The 25070-nt window shown below is 44.9% G+C and overlaps 1 protein-coding gene and 1 long non-coding RNA gene across 2 annotated transcripts in view; one reads left to right on the forward strand and one right to left on the reverse strand.

Moving 5' to 3' along the window:
* Positions 1–25070, reverse strand: part of LOC135378473 (neuropilin and tolloid-like protein 1) — a 758425-nt gene that overhangs the window by 589000 nt on the left and 144355 nt on the right. The gene's annotated exons all lie outside the window — the stretch shown is intronic.
* Positions 11843–14177, forward strand: LOC135366483 (uncharacterized). The gene is made up of 4 exons (XR_010414183.1): positions 11843–11871; positions 11953–12081; positions 12344–12428; positions 14085–14177. It is a non-coding gene; the product is annotated as an uncharacterized LOC135366483 (long non-coding RNA).

The raw sequence follows: 25070 nt of genomic DNA on the forward strand, positions 1-25070 counted from the left end.
AAAGCAGACGGCAGTATGAACTCAATACACATGTCAAGAAACGGTTCCGGCGCTTCGTCACCCTTTCACCATCATCATGACCATCATTGACATTGGAGTACTCTGCTCCTTGGGATGGTGTGGTACCTTGTGTCCGCCCAAGCGAATCTATTGGCCGAGATGTCTGCGCAAACACAATTGTGAAAAGAGCAACGTCAGAGTTATTTGTATGCACGTGGCCATCTGGAGCCTTACGTCACACGTTCTTGCGTATGTTCTGCGCCTCGAGAACATTCTGGCGACTCGTCAGAATGTCTTTGTGTTCCGCGGCTCGTGTACTTGTGTCGTCTGCTACGCTCTTCACTTCAAATGAACTTCACCGCATAGCACGCTCCTAGCCAACCACCATCTCGAATGACATCGTTATCACCCCTGATTTGCTTGAAGCGGGAGGCGTACGCCTTTTTTTGTGACACTTATGCAGTTCATAATTGTCACAAAAACGGCGCTCCGCAGCGCCTTCTGTCTGCGTTGTCTAACAAGACCATCTTTCTTCCCCCGTCATTCGGATAATAACGGGTTTTAGTGTCTCAATCGCTGTTGCCTTTGCGTGCGTAAGGGATAGCGTGGTGGTTGTTCGCATTGCGCAAAGAACTGTTTATGTCCTGCGCGTGCGCAGAACCACGAACGATATCCCTTACGTACGCAAAGGCGATAGCATACGATATACTAATACTCACTCATCTCGGCGTTTCTTCCACGAGATCTACATGTCGCGTGCTTTCGGAAAGCAGCTTTCCTCCTCGTTCTCTTCTATGGTCATCTCGCCCGATGAAGTAGTCCCGTTAAGCGAAGCATGCGTTGATGAAATTTCGACATCACACTTACAGTATAGGTAAACGGAAACCTTCGTCTATCTTGAAACTACAAAGATAAGTCAGTATTTATTTTACAACGTACTCAGCGTTTTTATGACGTTCCCTCAGTTGCAAATCCGTTTCCCTCGTTACGTTTGCGACAGGACACGGAGCATACTATAATATAATATACAGGGTGTCCACGCTAAGTGTGAACAGATTTTTTAAAAATAAATCAATCACTTTTTCCGAGATGAAATCAATTGCAATATAGCATATGCTGAAGGGCAGTCCCTATGGGGGCATTAACAGACTCCTAAGGCAATGTCTTAATTAACTTTCAATAATTAACTTTTTAATTATAAAAGCTACGAAGTTGCTCCAATGAGAACATCTGATCTCTTCGGTCACCAGATACCAAAACCGTTTTCAGAACAAAAATCCGTTCGGTAGATCGTCCGCAAAAAATTCGTGAAGGAACGCCATTTTTTTCTTTATTTGGTTTATTGCGCATCTTCAAAGAAGCGGCTTTCCTTTACCCCCAGTGTGAGAGAGTGAAAGAGCACAGTGCCGCCTCATGCGTCGAAGATTAGCTTTCACTTGCGGAAACAAAACAAAAACACAAATCTATCGGGTGACTCTATCGCGACTGCCCTTATCTTGGGCTGCATGTTCTGTTTTCTTTTAATCTTTTTCCAGGACGCAAGAGGCGATAGTGTGCTCTTTCATCCTCTCGTATTGGGGGCGAAGGAAAGACGCGTCTCTAGAGATGCGCAATGAATAAAATAAAGAAAAAAAATGGCGTTCCTTCACGAATTTTTTGCGGACGATCTATCGAACGGATTTTTGTTCTGAAAACGGCTTTGGTATCTGGTGACCGAAGAGATCAGATGTTCTCATTGGAGCAACTTCGTAGCTTTTATAATTAAAAAGTTAATTATTGAAAGTTAATTACGACATTGCCTTAGGAGTCTGTTAATGCCCCCCTAGGGAGTGCCCTTCAGCATATGCTATATTGCAATTGATTTCATCTCGGAAAAAGTGATTGATATATTTTTTAAAAATCTGTTCACGCTTAGCGTGCACACCCTGTATATATATATATATATATATATATATATATATATATATACTATAATATAATATAATATAATATATATATATATATATATAGTATATAATCGTATACTTCAAACAGCGCTCTCAATAGAGCTAACACAGGCCAGGCCCCTTCAGGAGTGTTGTTAGCCTACTATACCAATAGTGCACTTGATGGTGGTACAGCAATGGACAAAGGATTTGGATGATTTTTATGGCACAAAGGCGAGTTAAGATAGTGCCTGCTGTTTATGATTTGACCCAGTGTCGAACGGTTCCTGTCGTCATCAGACTGTGGGGTATATTTGTAACGCGCATTCTATTTATGTCACAACAACGTCATCGTCTAAAACCCATGTGGTGATCTCACGGCGTACCACATGTACCGGATGCAACACGGTTAGTCACACTCTGGTGCTTGTTTAGCACCATACGCCTTCACTTGTGACGTTGATCGTTTCGCACCGAGAAATTCACGCACTGGATGGAATGTGTGCATCCATTCGATGACTAGAGTTTATGCGATATTAAATAATGAAGCTATATTGAGACATTAACAAGTGACATCGTGATACCCCAGTTAACTGGCAGCGAATACAACAACAACGACGTTTTTTTCTTCTGACGATGATGCTTGCGGTGGTGTGGAATACATTGTTGGACTCGGCTGACCAGGTTTCAGCTCATGTGCGTAAAATTATGTCAACGAAACAACAACAACAGTGCGAACTCGTAGCAATTATCTGCGGTAGAAACCCATCCATTAACTTATCACACGAGAAGTATACCTTGATTCCGCACTAAGCGGGCAAATGTTTCAGAGCACCCTGAAAGGAGATGTCCAAGTTAAAATATAGAATACGTACTTCAAAGGCATCTCTATTGAAGAAATGTCTCCCCAAAGACGACGAGGAAGCAAGGCGGCATAGAGGAGGAAGATGATCGTTCAGTTCTCGTTTGTGTGTGTGTGTGTGTTTGTAGTGATTTCTTATTTTATGTAGTTTTTGTGAGAATGACTATCCTCTAGATATGAGTACGCGTAAGAATAAAGAGCGGAGTGGATCTCTCCTTCTGGGGGGGGTAGGGAGGGGGGCGCGATGAAAAACTCTACGTGTATCTCGTCAAATAATAGTGGGGGAAAAGCCTCTCTCTGCAGATATCAAACAGCAGGAGGCATACCCATTAGTATACAATGTCGTCATAAGGAGTAGTCAGTATCCAGGATCAGTAGGCCATTACTCTGAAGACAGCACTTAACCCGGACAAAAGACAAGACAGGCAAAACAGCTTCCTCTCAACTGAAAGGAATTTATGCGTAACTAGTTGCAAGGGTAAGGAAGGGATTGATAACACCGAAGGCCTTACAAAAAATAAAAATAAAATACCAACGGATCAGGTATGTGCTAGCCTCACGCGGTAAAGGCGCGCATCACCAGGTTTCCAAACAGATAGTGAGTGTAAACCTCCGTCTCCTCACGCACATAATTCATATTTATATCAATAACTGAATAAATGATTTGCTCGTAACTGTACGATTCATCGTCGAAGCGGCTGCAGAAACGCTGTTGTCACTGCATTTTCGGACACATTCTTATTCGTTTCAGAGCACTGGTCTTTCTTTTTTTTTTTTTTTTTTTTGAATTTGCAGTAATATAATTCTGACAGTTTAATGAATCAGATGATGCATCGCAGCATAGGAATGCAAGTCCTCCGCAGATTTTATACGAAACAGTACGGTTGTCTAAGCTTATTTGAAGGGTCAGACGCATTTTGAAATATAGTGCAATTCTATTCCCCCTGGACCACTGGCCCCAGTACCGAAAATTCCACGCGACATAATGGCGTAGTTTGACGGCTATTCGATGGAATACATGGCAAGAGCAGACGCCGGATATTGAGAGTATTCCGGAATTTCCTCTTGTGAGCCGCCCTTTAAAATTTGTTTATTTATTAAGGAATTTTCGCCAGTCGTTTTGGCATGAACGAAATGGCCGATTCGAGTGTCGCGCATACGCTTTACGAATCGGTGAGCGAGTCGTGGTCAGCGTGGTTTCGTACGAACGACCGACTCGCGCCGAGTCGTTTCGTTGTATTCGGAGAGCAAGACCGACTGACATCGCGAAGCCAGATGGCGGCCGTTTACAGTAGACGCGACCGTCTCTTTAAGACTGCAGCCAGAACGAATGAAGCGTTTGCGTCGTTTACCACAAACCTCGTTCCCGCCAAGTTTGCGCTCCGTATAGGCAGAACGAATTTGAGAAAGCAAACTGTATCGTTCAAGGCAAACCTGCCCTCTCGCAACGTGGATCAGACACGCTCGTAAGCCCGAGCTCATACCCGTAAACCTGACAAGTTATAACTGAGCTCGCCTTCAACGCGGCACACGGGCGCCCCATTTTGCGGGGCGTGCGTACACGATGCGAGGAGCGAGGGACAGTTCTTAATATAGAAGCTACTCTGTAGGAGGTCACAAGGCTGAACTCCGCGTCAAAAGCCAAGGGTGCTGAATGCGCCCAGGAATCTCCATAGGACGATGAATATGGTCTCAGGTCTTTGGAGTAGTGCCAGGATATGCTTTCTCGACACACGGTATGTGTCTTCCTGATGGGGTGCTTTCCTTTTTATCTGTTGTTCCGTTACGAGGAAGAAACCGCTCTACGCATTGTAAACCTCCGACCTGTAGTGGAATGTGAACGATTCAAGGAGACAAACAGGAGGGCAGTTGGGTTGTTTCAGAGTGAGCGGCGTTTCTTCACAGGTTATTCGTTGCTGTTCAGTGCCGATGTCAGTCCCAACTTGTGTTCTGCGCTTTTAGTCAAACAAACATAAACGCGCGAAGTAAATCCATGAAGTACGCGGCAATATTGTCCAGGGGAGACGAAAAGTACCATAACGTCATCTTTGAGCGGTTTATAATTTGTATAGGCGTCATATAGGTTGTGTTTTGGAGAAATTTAGTTTCAAACGAAAAAAATCTGATCAAGTAAGATGCCGGCTGCTGGAACTACCGTGAACTTAAAGGGACTCAAGCCATTGGAATTTGATTAGTATCGCCTTTGACGATGAGGCACTCCACTCATCATTATCTAAGTACAGTGCTGTTAGTGTTGGAAACATGTACAAAAGATGCTTAGTCCATCCATCACATTTCGAAATTTGTCATCTGACGTTCTCATCTCTCAGAAGAACGACAAAAAATAACGACCTCGTTGATACCGTAACGGTCGCTAAAGGAATTTCACTAAATGCATACTCTGTCTACGGGAGTACAGTTTTTTATGTAGCTGAAACGCACACACATACACACACACAGACTCGCACGCGAGAGGGAACAAAAATATATAGGGGGCGCTCACTCTGTTCAAGTGGTCCACGAGGTTTGGGGCGTGAAGTCTTGTTTCTGTGACTTTAAAGTGAATTAACGTAATATAATCGATTAAGTAATTAATAAACTTGTAGTTAACGTAGAAGGGTAGAAAATCCAGCGAACCGGTAAGGAGGTGTTTTGGGAAGTGCCTCAGGACGAGAGCCGCTGATATTTCGAACAAAGACTGCACTTCTTCAGTCTCTGTCCGAAATATCGGCGGCTCTCGCCCTGAGGCACTTCGCTTAACCAGTAAGTGATTTAACTATCTATCCCCTACACCAAACTTTAACGCCAAAGTGTCGCATGAAATTTCCTAAATGTCAGCCATATAAACGATAGGAAAGTTATATATATGCAAAAGTCATCATAAATTATACACGTCTAATATCTCGTCATTGTTAACCCCTGATTGCGTGTTAGCGCTTCTACCTCTTACACCATGCTACCTGCCCTCTCTTTAACTTACGAAGCCACCGCACCGCGTAGGAATGCACATGGTGTACATACCGACTACACTTCGGTTTGTATATACCATTGACGCATTAAAATCAGCTTTGACACACAAAAATTGTAGCATCGCTGACCGGTAATAAGGGGGCGTGGCTTCGATTCCCACTACCGATGCTTTTTCTTGAACTGCCTCACTTAATTGTACTATGCAACTAGGCGTTGTTTAGGCGTCGGTGTTAGTCCTTCAATGTTTAAGTGCGTCATCCACTACAACGTTCTCTTTTTTAAAGTGCGGTTCTACAAAATGAGCTATCCCAGTCTGTTCTTCGATGTTTTGCACATCTATAATGCTATCAGTAAACGAATAACAACCCTGAATCACTACAGATAGCAGGTCTAAGTTCACACTTCATTTGCCAGAACACTTTCTGAGATCTTAAACCCTCCTGTGGCCACTTCTGCATAAGGCTGTAACAATGTTTAAACGTGTAAGCTTCCTGAAAACAAACGTAAGACAAATAACATCCGCGGTTAGTAAGTACTGCATTCACAACCCTCAGCACTTGTACGTGCGCTTTGTGCCGTACCGCGCCTATTATTCGGCATGACAGCTTTTATTTTTCTCCCAACATCAACATCGGCATGGTGGAATAAAACGACGATGGCCAGCATGCCGAAAAAAACAAAAAAGAAACCGTATTTCCGGGAATGGCGTATGGCCGGGAATGGCGAGGCATCAGACCAGAGATGCGATTTCTGAAATCTGGCCCACCTCGCAAAATCCAGCATGCCGAGAAGCTTGTGGTAATACGGCACACGTATTCCAGTGTAAAGAGGGGCCGAAAGCATGGCGTCGCTTTGAATTCAACTGCTCCATCTATATCAGCAGTGAACCGGCGACAGCTTGACAGTGCGGCAACATCAGCTGAAGATGGAGTCATACAGTCGGCGAATACAGTTGAACGCATATTGCCGGCGAACATCTGGGACTCACATAAACATTGCGAGGAAGAATGAATGTATTCTGGAGCAGTGATGGAAGGAAACACGTGGTTACAGGCACCACCGTGTGTTTCCTTTATACTTTCTTTCCATTTTCTGGCTTTTGTTTCACGCGTACAGGTACCAACGCGAGAATACTGATATCCACATCGGTAACTCAACACTACACTCTCTAAACAGCAGTTGTTGACCACATGCGAGTGGAACTTCACAGCAAAATATTAACATGCTCCTAGCCAACCTCCATGCCGAACGACTTCGTGATCTCCTCTGATTTGTTGAAAACTGAAGGCGCACGTCTTGCTGTGACACTTATGCGGGGCTGCGTTCGCATGGGCCAACTTTCCCCGCCAACTATGACCAACTTTGGAGTATGTCCAAGTCGGCCGACACCACCGACCGCGACCAACTCAATTGAATGATGGTAGTGAATTGCAGTTTGCAACGGGCGTTGTGAGGCTTGCCTTGTGTTCGTCCAGCGTTTAAGTGCCTCACCCACGTTACTTGACCAGGTCGAGTTGCTTCCAATCAGCCGCCGACCGAAAACTCCAGAAAGTTGATGCGTAACTTCCAATGGCGTCATGTGATTTTCGTGCCGTACGACCTGATAGGGGTTCAAATTTTGTAGGCGTAGCTGAGAGTGTTTGTATATATATGCTCCATGCACACAGTAAATCATTTTACACCTTTATTTGCTCAAAAAATGTGTATTCTTATAAAAACACCCTTTTCTATTCCGCAAAGGGTGCAAGAAGAGCATTACTAACGGTGTAATATCGACATACACCACGTTTTATCCAATGTCGATCATTAAGGGTGTAAAGTGGGGTGTTGAAACAGGTGTTAACCGTCTAATACACCTTTTTTACACCCCATTTGTATTGGGAATATGGTGTTAAAATGGTGTTTTATTTCGTCAGAGAAAAATTATGCTGGTTTCACATCCCCGCTCAGCAAGTAATCACATTATAGACGATAACCTGAGTTAAAAATACAGTATTTGACAGGGAGGTATGTTAGAAATTTAGCTTGTATCTTTTACTCGTTGCAAGCGTGGGTGTTAGTTGCAAAAACGCATTCCCGTCACCGTTACGAACGTTTCCCGCCCCATCACTGTAACGAACGTGCCCCAACAAATTGTATTTCAGTATATGATCCATCCGACACGCCAATATAGGCTACTGATGGTGCCCGAGGTATCTTCAAGCCTCACTCACTCAAGCGGCACTCACGTTGGTCCCACAGTGTTACCAAGCTAGCGAGGCGTGCCTGCGACGCATTGCGCTCCGGTTTAGGTTCTACGATGGAACCACGGTTGGAAGTCTGCCGTGTTCACGGTGCTGCTTGCCGTAGAAGCAAGAACTTCGAATTGTATTGTCACGAAGCGAAAGGGGCCGGCGAGTCGTCGAATAAACAGCGAACAGTTTATTAGACTACTTGGTAGCAAAACACGAGAGTGATAGCTCTCTGAACACAACTGAGTCCAAAGAATGAATGCTCCAGCTTGGAGCGCACAAGCATTTAAGCGTCGCGCCGAAAAATCTAGAAACAGCACGTGCGTTTGCCAGAGAGCAGGCGATGTGTCTGGAAGCTTCTTGCTTCTTCTTCAGCATGCGCCGGGATGAGACGTACAGTTTCGTGCCTGCCCTGGAAGTTTCGCGATGATGATTCGTGGCAGTATGTCTCGGCCACTGGTCTCGGTATGCTGCCGCGGAAGCTTCTATTAAACTATCTGCGAGGGAATATTTGCTAGCAAATAATTCCACCATAAAAGGTGTTTTCAATAGAATACTCCCCTTTTAAGGGTGTTTTTGATTTTTAAAAGCCCATTATAACAGTGTTTTAGTAGGAATACACTTAACTAAAGGGTGTAATAGAAAACACCCATCATTTGAGTGTAAAGGCAACACCAAAAAGGTGTGCGCCATGGGACAAGCCATTTACACCAAAAAAGTGTAAAAAAGTTTACTGTGTGGCTGCACGTGAGACATATGTTTACAAGTCAAGCGTGCCACAATCCCAGTTGTGGACGGCCGTTTCTACTGGACAAGCTAGACAAGCTCGAAACGGCCGTCCACAACTGGGATTGTGGCACGCTTGACCTGCAATATATATACATACATGTTGAGGAAAAAAGATAATCAAACGGCCACGAAGTTTTACAGAAGTTGCAGAAAAAGACGCGGAAACAGGTTTCAGAGAGGATAGAGATGTAGCAAGTGGTATAGATCCATAACTTAAAAACCCGAGACTAGGAGACAAAAAACGACAAACACAGACAGATTTCAGGTAAGTTACAAACACTAGTTTATTACGTAGGGAGACGTTAAAAGCAAAATGGGCAAGGGGTCGACGTTTCGACAGTGGCACTGTCTTCGTCAGGACAAAAGGAGTACAAAGGGTTACACACTGCTTAAATTTAAGCAGTGTGTTTATTAAGCAATGTTAGTTATTAAGCAATTTAAGCAATGTTATGTATACAGGGTGTCTTTATTTAGGCGATACAGATTTTTCATTAAAAAACTATAAGGGCTATAGACATGCTGTTTTCACTTCTATCTTCTCTGGGCCGGCAGACGTTCTTGGCCATTTGTTGCTCGACCGTCAAATGACTAATTACCTAAAAATCGTTTTAAGCTTTTAAGTTTAAGCTTTTTAATTATAAAAGCTACCAAGTTGTCCAAATGTGAACATGTGCTCCTTTCGGTGACCTGATATCGTAGCCGTTTTCAGAACACAAGTCCGTTCGGTAGATCGTCCGCAAAAAATTCGTGAAGGAACACCATTTTTTCCCTTTATTTTGTTCATTGCGCATCTTCGGAGACGCGTCTTTCCTCCCCCCCCCCCCCCCCAATGTGAGATGGTGAAGGAGCCTCATGTGTCGAAGATGCCGCCACAGTGCCGCCTCATGCGTCGCAAATGAGCTTTAACATGCGGAAGCAAAACAAAAACACATGTATCGGGTGGCTATCGGAACTGCCCTTATCTTGTGTTACATTTTCTGTTGATCTTTTTCCAGGACGCAACAGGCGACAGTGCGCTCTTTCACCCTCTTACCTTAGGACCCTTAGTGGTTGATGAACCAAATATATCACTGGTGCTAGAAGCGTGCACATGACTCCCGCGCACCGGCACAGCTACAATGCTGAAAGTGACTCTATGAAGAATGCTCGTTGCTCTCAGAGCAGGACGACGTTGAATGCAAGGTACATTTGTGTATGTTGAGAACTCACTGATTTGCGGAAATAAATCGCTGGCCAATCCGTGTACCATACGTGTGCCTATCAGTGTTACAGTAATCAACACTTTTTCGGTATCGGAGTCCTTATCGCGATATTTTTTTAAGTCGGTATCGGAAAAGTATTTCCGTTACAAATTTACGGTAACGCGATCTATGTATCGTTACCCATACCGATACTGTTTAGTGCCCCACCCCTTCTAAGCCGACCACATTTCTCACTATCATTCATTGTCAATGATCCGCCTAGCCATCGCCTAGTCATCGCCTAGCCCTTACAAAAATCGATATTGAGTTTCTTGTATGATCTTGATGAGTTTGTAATGAGTCAACAGAAACGCATCAGAAACTCAACGTGTAATGTGATTCCACATTACGTTCCTATCAGGAACTCCATTGAGTTTTGACATTCTCATGAAAAATTTTCATATTTTTTTCTGCAGAGTTTTTAATGTATGAAATCATCAGGACATACCACTCGTGCTGTTCAAGACAAATATGCTTGAACTGACCGTGATATGTTTTTATACTAATAACGGTGCCGTGCGGTGACATTTACCATGCCTCAAACCAGCCGCAGATACCAGGAAGGGGACGGGCGATAACGTACGTAGTTTTATACATGGGATTTTCCTCTGTCCCCTCTCCCACTACGCGCTCCGACAAAGAAACCGCCCCACATCCCCCTTCAAAAATAAAATAAATAAATAACATAAAATAAATAATAATAGTAATCAATAAATAAGAGAGAGGGAGATAAAGCCAGTCTCTGGGTCCGACCTTGGCTAGTGCTACTGTGCTACTAAAACAGAAAGAAGCTGTACGGGGTATAGCTGCAAGACTTCTTTGTCTTCTGTCCTTAGCTGAGTACACGAGCTGCGCGCGCCATACGCATTTGGATCTAGCAGATAGCAACCCTTGTTTGATGCAGAATTCACTGCCTGCTGTCAAAAGAAAAAAAAAAAGAAAGAAAGTAAAAAAGGCCTCCACAGTGCTCCGGCTGGCACTGACCCCTCGGGTAATCCGACAATATACTACAGCCGACTAAGTCACAAGTCTCGTGAGGAGTAGAAAAATCGCGGGAAAGTAAGTCTTCGCTCCTCGGTCGAACATGGAAGTTCGAAAATATCCTCATCTTTGTCGGATTCGCAACACTTCTGTCACTCTCGCACGGCTTGTGTGTCGGTGTTCACGACGAATCTTTAGTTGTTGCTCGAGCTTGTAGTCTGTGTTTTGTTCGAATCGGTACAGTACAAACACCACTATAATGACACTGCTTGTATCTTCTCATTTTTGGCATTTTACCAGCAACATGCAGAACACATTAGAAGAAACAACACACAATAGCGACTTTGCTATTAATTAGCGGGCTTTTGTTGTCCAAGCATACAGTTGTTATTTTAAAGTTTTGAAGGATATTTCGGCGTATGGAAAATTTGTAAAAATGCTGAGAGGGAAAGTAGTCGGGTAAAAGATCACGAAATTCGCACAGCACGGATAGTTAGTTCTCTTCGTCTTACGCACATTTCGACATCCAACGTAAGTGCATAATCATTTATAAATTAATTTTTTAGGCTACGACATGTTTAATTATAATAATAATTATTATTATTACAATAATGGCAACAGTAAGATGCTGATATTATATGAATTATAAAAGTAGCGTTGTCTTGTAGCGCCCCCTCGCTATGTCGGAAAATGCCACTGTATCCTAGGCCTGTGTTCCCGTCTGGAATGTCTACCGGCGGTGCACGTGTGTTTCTACGCTTCGTTTTTTTTTTTTTTTTGCTATAATTTATTGATTTTACACGTCCTGCGCGGTTTACTTGTGTCATTTGGACGGAAGGAACCGCTGGCTATAATCGAACTGCTCGACTATGGTAAGTGTTCATACTGCTGGAAGCAAGTTTGTGTACCTGAATTGAGCCATAACTTCCCGTTTTGTGTGTAACGTACCACAGGTGAGGAAAAAGTTACGGAACGAAGTCATGCGAGATACGCTAAAGGGGTGCACGAGGCGACACGGAGGAAGCGTTAGAAGAAACGAAAGCCACGAAAAGCCCGCTGAGCAGCTTTGGAAAAGACGAAAGGTACGTTTTGCACCACTGTGTCGTAACTGCACGAAAACATACATTGTTGAGCTTTCTCTGTGTGTCGCTACGGTGTGTACGGTGTGTGTGTGTGTGTTTACAGCATGCTCGCATAATTCCTGTTGTAGCATAATTTCTGCGCTAGAGATAATTTGACATGGAATGTTGTTTAATGCCCCAGGCCTCCGGATAAGCGAGACATGACTACATTCTTATGCTTCACGTTCGATGTGTATTAGATATTTATCTCCTGATTTTTCAGACTGCATTGGTTTGTTGCGGAAGCCACGAAAATTACGAAGAGCCTCAAGTCGTCCAAGGGGGTGGCAACAGCCGAGGATTAAAAGGTAATTTGTCTCAGTTTGGAAATAGCAGTAATGATATATAATTGGATTTGGTTAGACTCTGCTTTACTGACATTGTTCATCAACATGGCATGCTTTGAGAAAGTAAGGCTGTACTACCATCACATGGGGGTCTCAACGTCGTCAAACACATTGTCTTTATCGCTGGCCAATTTCATGCTGCCATACTGCGCTTTACAAATGGCTTCAGTTCAAGGACGCAGCTGAAAGAAACTGCAGCAGCTCTGTGGGTACTGTGATCATATTTAGTCTAGAAATTATTAGGTATACACTAACGTAATGTTGCTTGAGCTTTTATTTTGTGCTAAGGAGCATTTCCATGTTTCGACTCTGCGAGACAGTTGAGAAATTTCGGGTAATGGCCTTATCGTCAATAAAGCACACACTTCAAGATGTGTTGTCAACTGTTTCCACACGAAATATAGCTCCACTGGTGTCTACACGTCTGACCCCTTTATAGATATTGCAATTTTACTGCTGTAGCTTTTTTTTTACGTAAATCAGGGTATAGGGGAGCTAATATATGGAGCCATTTTTCACTTCATGTTTGACTAAAGTTGAAGTAACCATAGACAGTCTTTGTGCAGCTCCACATAACTCCCTTAGTTCGATTATGTTCGACGGCTATGAACTTGATGTCTGCTCATCCTTGCCAGTGTGGAATGAGTATTTGAACAGATTTTATGTTGAAGTGCCTAAGTTATTTCAGTAACATAGATCGCTTTTATGGTTGAGAATTTCCAATCTTTACTGGCAAAAGTTAGTGTCACGTCTAAATGGGAATACCCTTAAGCTGTAATGCAAATGTGTATACTATTTTTTTTAACTTATTTATTCGCTGTAGTGGTGAATATCAGTGCAGATGCTCTTGTCGAAAAAGCAATTTTAGGCAGATTCTACTGCAAAGGTTACAAAACCTGTTCTTCGTTTAAGAATATAGGTAAATGGTCAAATGCGAATAAATTGCTCTGAAAGTTATGAATGTTATGTGAAAGAAGCTATGAATCCAACAGGGGTCAGTGCACTAACCGGTAGGTGTTATGGTGGATTGGGGTATTTTGTTATTGGGGTATTTATTAGACAACACATTTGTCTGAAATCATAACTCGTTGTGAACAACAGTGTGTAAAATTTCCATCTGCTGCAAGATTGCAAGGGCAGCTGGCCATTTCCAATATTGTTGTTCACACGTGCTGTGTATGCTGAAATCGTGATTTTACTGATGGTTCCGCATGCTACCTTTTCAGATCAGGTGATGAAAATATGAAAAATTATTTGAGAAAAATATGTAGTGCTTTACAAGCAATTATGACATTATTCAAGAGCACTGATATTATCACCAACTTACACACTGTATTGTTGCCTTTGCTCACAGTTTCAACTTCGAAATAGAAATAGGAATATCAGGGAAACAGCTAGCTGACATTATTGATTGTCGGTTTCTTTGAGTCTGAGCTTAATTTCTTTAGAGGTGGCTTCCTTATATTTGGTGGCCTAAATAGGCCACCGTGGGCCACATGCGCACCATGTGTTTGTGATACACTTGTTCTACTGTATTGGAGTCCTTGCTTGTGATATGTTGCATTAAGTTTGTGTACAACTGTACTTATCAATTTGCAACTTTTTGTCGTTTTACAGACTGTGTGTGTAGCAAGTTCGACAACACCGTTATTCAGCTGAAGAACAGTTTGTCCTCAATGGTGTCAAGAGAGCTCAAATAAATGTTCTGTGGTGGTATATTTTTGTGGTTTTGGAGTGCAAACACTCTTGTATAATACTGCAGGAGCACGTCAAAAACTCTACACGCACATCAGGTACCTATCAGAAATTCAGTGCCCAATTTTCAACAGAAACACATCATAAATTCAACAGAAACTGTCAAGAAACACATTATAAACTCTACAGTAACTGTCAAGAAACACGTCAGAAACTCAACAGAAATGTACTCATCAGATACTAATCAGAAACGCGGTGGCCAATTTTAAACAGAAATACATCAGAAACTCATTAAAAAAGTCATCAGAAATTCTGATGAGTGTGATGTCAAAAGTCATTGACTTTTCTTTAGAAACTCATTAAGGTAAGGGGAAGGCTGTGGACACGCCTCCGTGCACCGTAACCGGAATTATACTAAACTCGGTATCGGTATTTCGATACTTTTAACTCAAGTAACGCGTATCGGTATCGCGATACCATATTTCGGTAACGGGTACAATACTGGTGCCTATCCCGTTGCAGTGATTGTGATATCTTTCCGACTTACTAGCTACGACTTCTCGAACGGTGCGGCTTATGCGTAAAATGTTTTCCCCAGTGCGGGAAAAAACAATGACGTGCGGCTCATGGACGTGAAAATACGGCATATTAATCTCAAGCGTAGGAAGAGCTATACGCCAACTTTTCATTGACTAAAGCCTACTATCAGCGAAAGCGAATATTTAGTAAGATATAAAAATATATTATGTGAGCAAAGAAAATGAAGAGGCTCAGCTTTCTTTTTCCCTCTAGTTGCTCTTTAGATTTGTACGAGTTTCTGCTTGTTATCAAAGCCAGTCAATTTAGAGCAACTGGTACCCCAACAATCACAATCGCGTTGTCCTTCATTCGGTCAACGCAAGCAGAGGGGACAAAAGAACAGACAGGAAAATAACCAGAAGGAAACAATCCACACCTCTCTCCATATCGATGGCCTCACATGAAAAATGTCGTCAATGGAAAGAGGCAGAGAACTCAGACAACTCCAAAAATGGCAGGGAGAATAATCGCGCGGAACAGCACATAAAATTAAAGGAAAGACAAATGGGAAAATATAGCCCAGCTAATAAGCTCTGAGGATATCATATCATAAATAGATAAACCCATATTACAGGCACAACTAATGTACGCCATAGATGTATGTAAATAAAGTTCAGTAGAGCATCACCGCAGTAATGCCTGTCTTCTCAATAACTTATTTTGTCCCGTGCACAGTTCGCACGACCTGTTGGGGTATGTGTAATTAACCTTCATGACGGAGAGGGACGAGAAATAAATTATTGCGCCGAAAGATAAGTGAACGATTTTCATTCAAGTACAGTGAAGACAATCATTGTTGGCGTGTTACTGTTGAGTGGTACGCTCGCGTGGCTCAGTGGTTACCGTGCTTGCCATGTTACGTCGAGCCTGGGACGTACCGGGTTCCAATCCCGGTGCCGGCTGTGCTGTCTGGGATTTTTCCTGGGTTTTCCTTAGACGCTTTCAGATATATGTCAGCACAATTGCCTTAAAAGTCGGCCCAGGACACACATTCCCCCAGGGCGTAGATGGGTAGAAATCCAGCGAGCCGGTAGAATGTAGGAAGGGACTTGCCTCAGGACAGAAGCCGCCGATATTTCGAACAGAGACTGTTCTTCTTCTGGGCACCGTCCTCATCATTGGCATGGTATTTAAAGGGTTAGGTGTGACGTGTTTAAAGGTTCATGCGAATTGTGGGTCAACAGCCCGGAGGGAAGAAAGGTTCCGTACGGGCTTTTACGGCCGGGCACTCCGGCCGTAAAAGCCCGTACGGAACCTTTCTTCCCTCCGGGCTGTTGACCCACAATTCGCATGAACCTTTAAACACGTCACACCTAACCCTTTAAATACCATGCCAATGATGAGGACGGTGCCCAGAAGAAGAACAGTCTCTGTTCGAAATATCGGCGGCTTCTGTCCTGAGGCAATTCCCCCAGGGCGTTAGTTGTGACGCTGCCCACCTCTCTAAGGCCGACAACGATAGATATAAGGCATGCCAAATGATATAAGATAAGGTCTGTGTCATGCTAAGCATTCGGCGCTCGGAACATGATTCGTCACAACGGCAAAACGCACGTAAAGCTGGCTTCTTTAGGCAGATTTCAGAGAGCTAGATAAACGAGAGATACAATTTGTAACGGTTTCAACGGCAGAAAGAACAATTTGCGACCTGTAGAATATACATGAATCTCTCTCGAAGGATATTCCCTCTTGACACCAACGTAGCACAAATCTCGAACAGGAGACAAAAGAAGGCTTTCAATTCAACACAAGAGAAAGGACGCCGAGGCGAGCACTCTAAGGCCCGTTCTTCGTTAGAACATCTTGAATTAGAATCACGAACCAATAATGTATTCGAAGAATGTAAAGAAAACTAAGATGATGAGCATACTCGAGGGGGAGGTAATGAAATCATCAAAGAAACGATACTCATCTCCGCAAGGAAATTGGAACGGCGTCAAAGTGAGAGAAAACCGATCTTTAATATGCACGGGAAATTCAACAAAAGAGTGACTTCCACGTCTCTGTAATTTCTGCTGTTTGAAGGAAGTAGCTCTCGTTCTCCGACCCCCACAGTGTTCGTACAATGTACCCACGTGCAGTGGAGAAGACGCCACCGACTGAGGCCTGTAATTATTCGCTTTAATGAATGCATAAGGTGCACCAAAAGCTGTGCAAGGTCACTCATGAGGATCCTCATTCGCGAAGTAAACCAAAGAGTAATTTTGGTACATTTGGAGATTGCGTTCGCAACTTTGAGCCCCTATACACAAAAGTAATCGATGCAGTAACCCTGGCGATGAAACTCCCCAATCATCACCATTGAAATATAGGTGTTGTTTGTCGATGAAGTATTATCGACTTAATAAGATGGTGTATATTCGTACAGAAGGTTCTTGAGCCGTCGACGTGCGCAGTCTTAAAGATGTAGAATGAGCACAAAATTTACAATGTATGGATAATACAAAAATATCTTGCTGGGTCACTTGGTTCATATCTACATGAAATTGGAATAACACTGAAACGGGGACGAACAGAGCAGAGACTCACACAAGACAAGCGGTCAGTTACAACTGAATGCAGGTGTTTTGTCGCCTAGTTGAGCTCGGGAACCACAGGCTATTCAGTTTGTCATTGGTTTATGGAGCAGCCCTGCGGATCAATGTCAGATTATTCGCTCCCTCCTTGCTTTCGTTCAAGCTACTGGACGTCCTTGAAAAGCTCTAAACAGAATTCGGACCTGTCATCTCCCTTCGCGCTCTCCATTAATTCATCCCTTTATATTAACCTCTTCGAACTGGGTAGGGTCCTGTGGCTACCACGGCAAGCATCCCACGTCATCACCACTTTTCCTTCATTTATTCTTATTGTTGTGTTCCAACTCATTTCATTTTGACAGCATGCTTATCGCATCAAAAATCTCGGAACTCAGTGACACGTAATTGTACTTAAGGCTGGTTTAGAGCCTGACGTAGCCTTTGCACATCGCCGGCCGCGTTGCGCGCCGGCAGCTAGCGTTCGGTACCCCACGCTTCCTCATCCTATACCGTGATCATCGTCCGACGCAATTCGGCGCAGCGCAACGAAAACACTACCGGAGATCTTCGCATTTGGTAGTGGATCAAATCTGTACCCGCGTGCTGGAATCCGACTAAAGACAATCCGTGTTCCGATCGTTCGCACTGTTATGTTTGTACTACTGCAATAGGTTGGTACATCCAAACATGGACACTGAATTGAGTAAGAAAGTCGCATGTGTTCCCTGCTGTTCTCTTTCTTTTGCTTGTCTGTATAGTCCATCCGTCATTTATTATATAGGCACGGGTGTTCCTTAACAGCTTCGATCAAAAGCTCTATGGGCGACGCCATGTTGGGAAATGCGAGTCCCTCAGAGCCCACGCCGTGCACATCTCGCTGGCCACAGCAAGATGTAGAGCATTGCTCTTCTCCTTCGAGGGTGGCTTACGTAGTCGCGCATTGCCGCCGCGCCGTACTTCGCCGAGTGTCGTCCAACTATGAACTCAGGCGGCTCGGGACCGCTGAGCGCCGTTACGCTCCGCTCAGTCGGACTCTAAAACTTCCTTTACATGACTGCGGAACTGAATTTTAGGGCAAGTGACATAAACTACATTGGGTCAGGTGGTCTTGCAAATGAGCATTTGTCCTGCCTGATACCCTGTGCTTGTCCCAGTTTCAGCGCTATACTGAGTTCATAGGCAGTCGAAATCAACTTTTCCGAGAAGCCACATACACCAAAAGGAGAGATAGAGAATCCAAAAAAGCAGCAGTAATAGTAGTACCTAGCAGTGATTGCCACTAACTACCTCTACAGTCGTTTAACTAGTAGTTCAACTACTTTTCAGGGGAGTAGTTAAAACTACTTTAACTACTGCAATGTATTTTAACTACATCTATAACTATTTAACGCTGTCCATCAACACACATCCCTTGTAGTGTTCTGTACACCTAAATATGAATCACAAGCAATGATAAACTTTCGCTCAAACCACTGCTGCGATCGTTAGATACAAAGCTGGCGGTGGGATTCTTTCTGTGCCTACGCGATAAACTAAGCTGCAGAATTTTTTCACAGCAAATGAGGCCTCACTAGACAAGCATTAAAAGTGAAGATTTAGTACACGTGCACGACACAATTGCTCTGCACCTCCGTTCTCACTCAAACAAGTAGCTCAAAGTAAAAGGGAGAAGCACAATCGTGCCTGCGGCACGCGGCAAGCTTGCGGCAAAATCGGAAGTAGTTGGCGGCTGCAGTAACCTAACTACTGTAGTTAACTACTTAAAATAGCAGTTTAACTAGTAGTTGCCACTACATTTCTGCAAGTAGTTGATAACTACTTTTAAACTACAATCAGGTAGTTTAACTATAATAGTTTAACTACATGTAGTTAACTATTGGCCATCACTGGTACCTAGTGTGTAGTAGTAGGAGCAGCAGGGGCGTCGAAAAAGGGCAAGGGGGCGACAGTCCTCTTGAACTCCCGCTGGGTTGAAGTCCCGCTCCTTCATGCATGGATCGGGCAGAGTGTCAGGTGTTTTCTCTTCTAAGGCAGACTTTTAGAGGATTTGCATGGTTCGTTGGAATGAAGTGTGATTATTGGAAGTAGCTCTTTCTTTTTTTTTTGAATAGGGAACGATAATACTGTCCCTATCCTTGGAACCTCAACTCGCGCCTAGCGTGCGGTGAGGGACTTTACACGCCCATGAACGAGCTTCGACTGCAGGAGGCGCAGTTCCTAGAGGCACAGAACTGTCGTCAGGGGAACGAAATGGGGCGACAACAGCACGATACCAGGTACTAGCTCCTACGAGACGTCGCTGATGATACGCATGTATGAGTTAAGTCTACATAAGCCAACTGTCTCACTTCTGAGGTTCATCTTTACGTATAGTGTTGTGCCTAGCTGCAGCTACTTCGCTACTTACCAGTATTCGGTACTTTCCCAATAGCGGAGTAACTATTCCGCTGCAGTTTAAACTCGCTGTGTAAAAAGTAATTCCGCTGCAAATTCGAGTAGCGGCGTATTCTTTATATGCTACCGCTACATTGAATGAAATGGAAAACGTGGAACACACAGAGAGAGAGAGAGAAAAAAGCGAGACGCCGACAAACATGTTTTATTTTTTTATTGTATATTATTGAAGTTGAGGGAGACATGTCTGACGATCCTCCTCGTTTAAAACTACTCTTGAACGATAAGCCCTACTGATTATAATGAAAAATGATGCATTTATCTTCTAGTATCTCAGAATGTTTCTCAATGATTTTTCTTGCGTGCAGCCGAGTAGTTTGCAACGTTTTGCGAAACGGGGGAACCAGAAACGTAATATTGTAACGGCTAGGAAAAGCTAAGGTTTATTCGAACGAGAACTTTCGTGCAAGAAGCCAGACTTCTTCAGGAACCTGAAGAACTGCAGCCTCTTGCACGAAAGCTCTCGTCCGAATAAACCTTAGTTGCCCCTAACCATTTTAATATTACGTTTCTGATTCGTTCATCGTGGTCTCCTTGATAGTGTGTTTTTCGCTTTTGTTTTATTTCACACTTCGACGTGTCTATTGTGTAATGCATAGCAGTACGATCGTGAGCATCGTCATAGTGAGCAATATGAATAACGGGGCCGGTTTTTAGTTGGGCAAACAACGGGAAAGCTAATGTATGTGCGTTCTACTTGGATAGTGTAATTGTATTTTGCGCGGGAGATTAATAGTGCGTTGTGTACTGCGTAATAGGAACACTGAGCTATGGGAAGCACAAGAAAATATATTCGTGGGCCTTGCTGCCAGTGTTCCTCTTTTTATTTTAGCATGATGTGAAATATACGTGGATGAAACATTTCTGGCGAGCTTAAATAATTTTAGCCGACATTGATCGTGGAAGGTGGTATCCCTTCGCGTGATACGCGTAAGCCTTCTGGAAGAAAGCTTTGCCTTCATTGAGGATTGCGTTTAGTTGACCGATGGCACGGTGTTTCTAATCGTCGTGCTTGTGCGCTTGTGTATGCTCGGCGTTTGTTATATTCCATCTGAGAGAGTCTGTAATGTTTTACGCACCTACGATCGGTCAATAGCTTCGGGGGGAAAATTGGCCTATTTCTAAATTAATACCTGATGGTACACGCAACGAAACGCAACCCTGTGACAATAAGTAGAGGAAAGAGTTTGCGGTTGGAAGCTCTGTATAATTGGAACAGAAACCTATTCTCGTGAAACAACATTCTTGAAAAATTATGGCGTTGCAGAAGATGACGTTAATGCACATAATAAACAGCTTCACAATACGGTATCCAGGTGCTTTGGAGCCCGTTAAACCTTTGTGATGCCGACGAAGCCACCATCATCTCGTGACACCTTTCTTGTTATTCAGCCATTAAACATATAGTCACTGTTAACCGCTGTCCTGTTTTCCACAAAAGAGCCCAAAAGAAATGAGGATTCCTCACCGCGCACTGTGCATAAAAAGTGATTTGGTTTTGATGACCAGTGACGACCGCTTATCTCTTTGGGGTCCCAAAGCGCACGGGTATTCTATTCTAAATTTACCTAACCTTAATGTTGAAAACGACATCAATTATCTATAGGCTGTAACTTGGGCGCATTTTATGTTGCATGTTTTGTTAAATGGAGGAATTTAAACAGTACGGCATCGCAAAATACACTGTACAACGATATTCCTGAACACCGGAAGTAGGTAGCAGGAAAATATTTACCTTACTTCTATATGGTGGCGGTAGGGATGTGTCCAATGTGTAGCGACGCTAGTATTGCTATGCTACTTTCGAGTGAAGTATTCTATTGCTTCGCTTCGGTAGCAGGCACAAGACTGTCACTATTAAATCTTTCTGTTTCCCCGTTCCGACAGAGGATTCTGGAGAGCATATCGCGATATATTACGGCTGCATACCCTGCCGTCCTATACGCCCATGCCGCGTTTGATGTTGGAACGGTGCGACTACGAACTAATACAGGAGATCCATATCGCAACACGACCAAACAATCGCATTGCTTCGCTGGTATTGTTGTCCGGGGCTGATCGTCACCAAAGTGATACTTCCGTAGGGCGTTCCCAGTGACGTCCTTTGTGCTGTTCATCACGAACATTTTCCGACAGCTGCTTTGAGCGCTGTGCATTCTGAGGCGAAGCATGTCTCCAAAGAGACACCGTAACGGAACTCTGAAACACGGCCTCTTTGCAACCGTATTCGAAGAACGCCTCCATCACGAGTGCACCGCATTCCGCAGTTCTGACGTTGTATCCAATCATTCGGGAGCCCTTCGATAGGCACTAGTAGTGCCCCCCACCCCCCGCGTCAGTTCCGGAATGGCATGTCCGTGCTTACAACCTTCGCAGGTGTAAAATGTGGATCACATGCGTTCGTCAGTAACGGCTTGTGCACCCACACAGATTATAGTGGCGGGATCTGTGACAACCATTTCAACTTGTAGCAGCCGCATCATCACCTTCACATGAGCGTCAGCGTGCGGGAACAATAAACCAGGCGCCCACAGCTCCCCATAGAGCCCATAGTTTGAGGTAGTTCAGGCAACACTGGACATACGACCAAGGAAAATGCGTCGTAATGCCTAGCAGCCAGCCACTCAGCAGCCTCTCCGTTTGGCTCGCCTTTCGGCCGGCCCTGGCTACCATTGACTTCTATTGGTTTCCATGCCTGGCGCCCGTTATTCCAAAATCTAAGGCATTTTTGACAGGCTAAATACACATTTATTGATGCAACGTACAGACTCAAATGTTTGACTCATATATTCACCGTGCGTTCAGGATGCTTCGTTCGTTGAAAAGACTGCAACCAAACCAAGTTCGAACTTGCAAAGCACATACACAGTCTACTTCTGGAAGCGAGCGAGGTCCACGAGTGCGTGCGTTTCACAAATGAGCATCTTCTTCTCATGCTGGCGATGCACCGAAGGTCACACAGTCACGGGAAATAATTGTGTCGTTACGAATCCTGTCTTCTCAGTCACTGTATTTGAAAATGCGGCAGCGCTCGAGAGTGTTCCTCAGGCGTCAGCTCACCACAGCATTCCAGTTCCGAACCGGCTAGAATGTTCGTACGTTGATACTTTATCGGGGAACAGTACATGGTCAGAGTCGCTACAACTCACGAACAAGCCCGCGAATACACTTGCCCTTTGATCGTTGTGGTCAACCGACATCGGCGAGACGCGGACACGCAGCGACCTTGTTTGGAGTTGCCCGTCTGGCCGACTGCCCAGACTGCACGCGAAAAGTGAGCTGTCAGCTATTTCGAAACTTTGTCAACCAATCCCGGAGCGCGCAACCTCCTTCGGCCAATGGGCATCCGTCATGATGCCTGACGAAGTAATACCACGTGACTATGATGTAATTTATTTTTCTACTGCCGCGAATGCGGGGAGCTATGGATGCCTGCAATAAACTATCTCGGGCCAGTTGGAATCTGGTTACCGATCACCACGGACCTAGTTGTCTTCCTCTCCTTAGATTCCTACAACTGGTGACCCGAACGATTGACCTTGCCTTAGCCTTGTTTCACCATGTCAACCGGTGACCGCAATCCCCCAGCTGCCATCGCCGCCGTCAACGTCAAACTGCCACCTTTCTGGGACCGGAACCCCGCGACGTGGTTCATTCAGTCCGAAGCCCAGTTCCACCTCTCAGGCATCACATCGCAGCACACCAAATTTTATCACGTTATTTTGGCCCTTTCACCCACTGCCGCCACTGCTGCAGTCTACGATATCATCGACACTCCTCCTGCGGAAACTCCGTACGATCAGCTCAAGAACGCCCTGCTGAAGCGCACAACGAGCTCTGACCGCTCACGTTTGCGCCAGTTGCTGTCAGCCGAGGAGTTGGGCAGTAGACGACCCTCGCAGTTATTGCGGCGCATGACGCAGCTGCTCGGAGATGGTGCCACTTCATCTGACGACGGTTTCCTCCGAGAGCTTTTTCTCCAACGACTCCCACAGAACTTACAGATGGTCCTCGCCACGGCATCTAATCTGTCCACCAAGGACCTCGCTGGCCTGGCTGACGCCGTAATGGAAATAGCTACACCCGCTTCGCTGAACGCTACGACCATTCAAGCCCCAGCACTTGACCTAAGCCCCCGTATTCAAGAGCACTCATCTCACCCGTCTACCATCGAAGGCCTTACACAGCAGGTGAACTATCTGGCCCAGCTTGTCGCAGCGCTCGCCTCGCGTCCCCGTTCACCAAGCCCACGCCGTTTCCGCAGGCGCTCCCCGTCAGCACCAAGCCGCCGTTCACGATCCCGAAGCCTTGCAGCTAGCGGTCTGCCGGTCTGCGCTGGTATCACCGCCATTGCTTACGACCGTGCTCCTGGACGGGAAACGCGCCGGCCGACCACTAATGGCGACAGGTGGGAACGGCCTTTCCGTGAGTCGCTTGTTTTACGTCGGTGACCGTGCCTGTGGTCGACACTGGCGCCGATATCAGCGTCCTACCTGTCAGTAAACTCCGCCGAAATCGTCAACCCTGCTTTACCTTGAAGGCCACCAATTCCACCACCATCCCCGTTTATGGCTAGCAATCCCTGACGCTAAACTTTGGCCTCCGTCGAGTATACAGATGGATATTTCTCGTCGCCGAAGTCTCGCCGCCCATTCTCGGCGCCGACTTCCTTACTCATTTCCACCTTCTGGTGGACGTCGCCCGAAAACGCCTCGTGGATTCCACCACCCACCTCCACGTCCACGGTATCTCGCGTTCTGTCGCGCCTTGCCACAGCCTTTTCACCTGCACGCCTGCTTCGCCGTACTCTTCCATCCTGGAAGAATTCCCGGACCTTACCAAGCCGCCTGACTGGACCCCGATACCCCGTTCCCAACATCCTGGATTTCACAGCTAACATCGAAGGCGCCACCACTTTCTCGAAGATCGACCTCGTGCGCGCCTATCATCTAATCCCCATGGCCGAGGAGGACATACCGATTGTAACACCTTTTGGGCTTTACGAATTTCTACGCATGCCTTTCGGCCTTCGTAATGCAGCCCAAACATTCCAACGTTTCATAGACTCCATCATCTTCGGCCTCCCTTTCTATACGCTTACATGGACGACCTCCTTTTCTCGCCTTCTTTTCTCGAAAGATGAAGCCGGAAGAGAGTCCGTAAAGCACTTTCTGCCGCGAGATTCTTGCCATCTTCCTCGCGGTCAGACATTTTCGGCATTTCCTGGAGGGATGTTCATTCACTGTTTTCACGGACCACACGCTGCTTACGTATGCTCTTTCATCATCCGGCACCGGATATGTCCCACGTGAAATCTGGCAGTATCCTTCATTTCTGAATTCACCACCGATATTCAGCA

Source organism: Ornithodoros turicata, chromosome 1 (genome assembly GCF_037126465.1).
Source record: "Ornithodoros turicata isolate Travis chromosome 1, ASM3712646v1, whole genome shotgun sequence".
NCBI lineage: Eukaryota > Metazoa > Arthropoda > Arachnida > Ixodida > Argasidae > Ornithodoros > Ornithodoros turicata.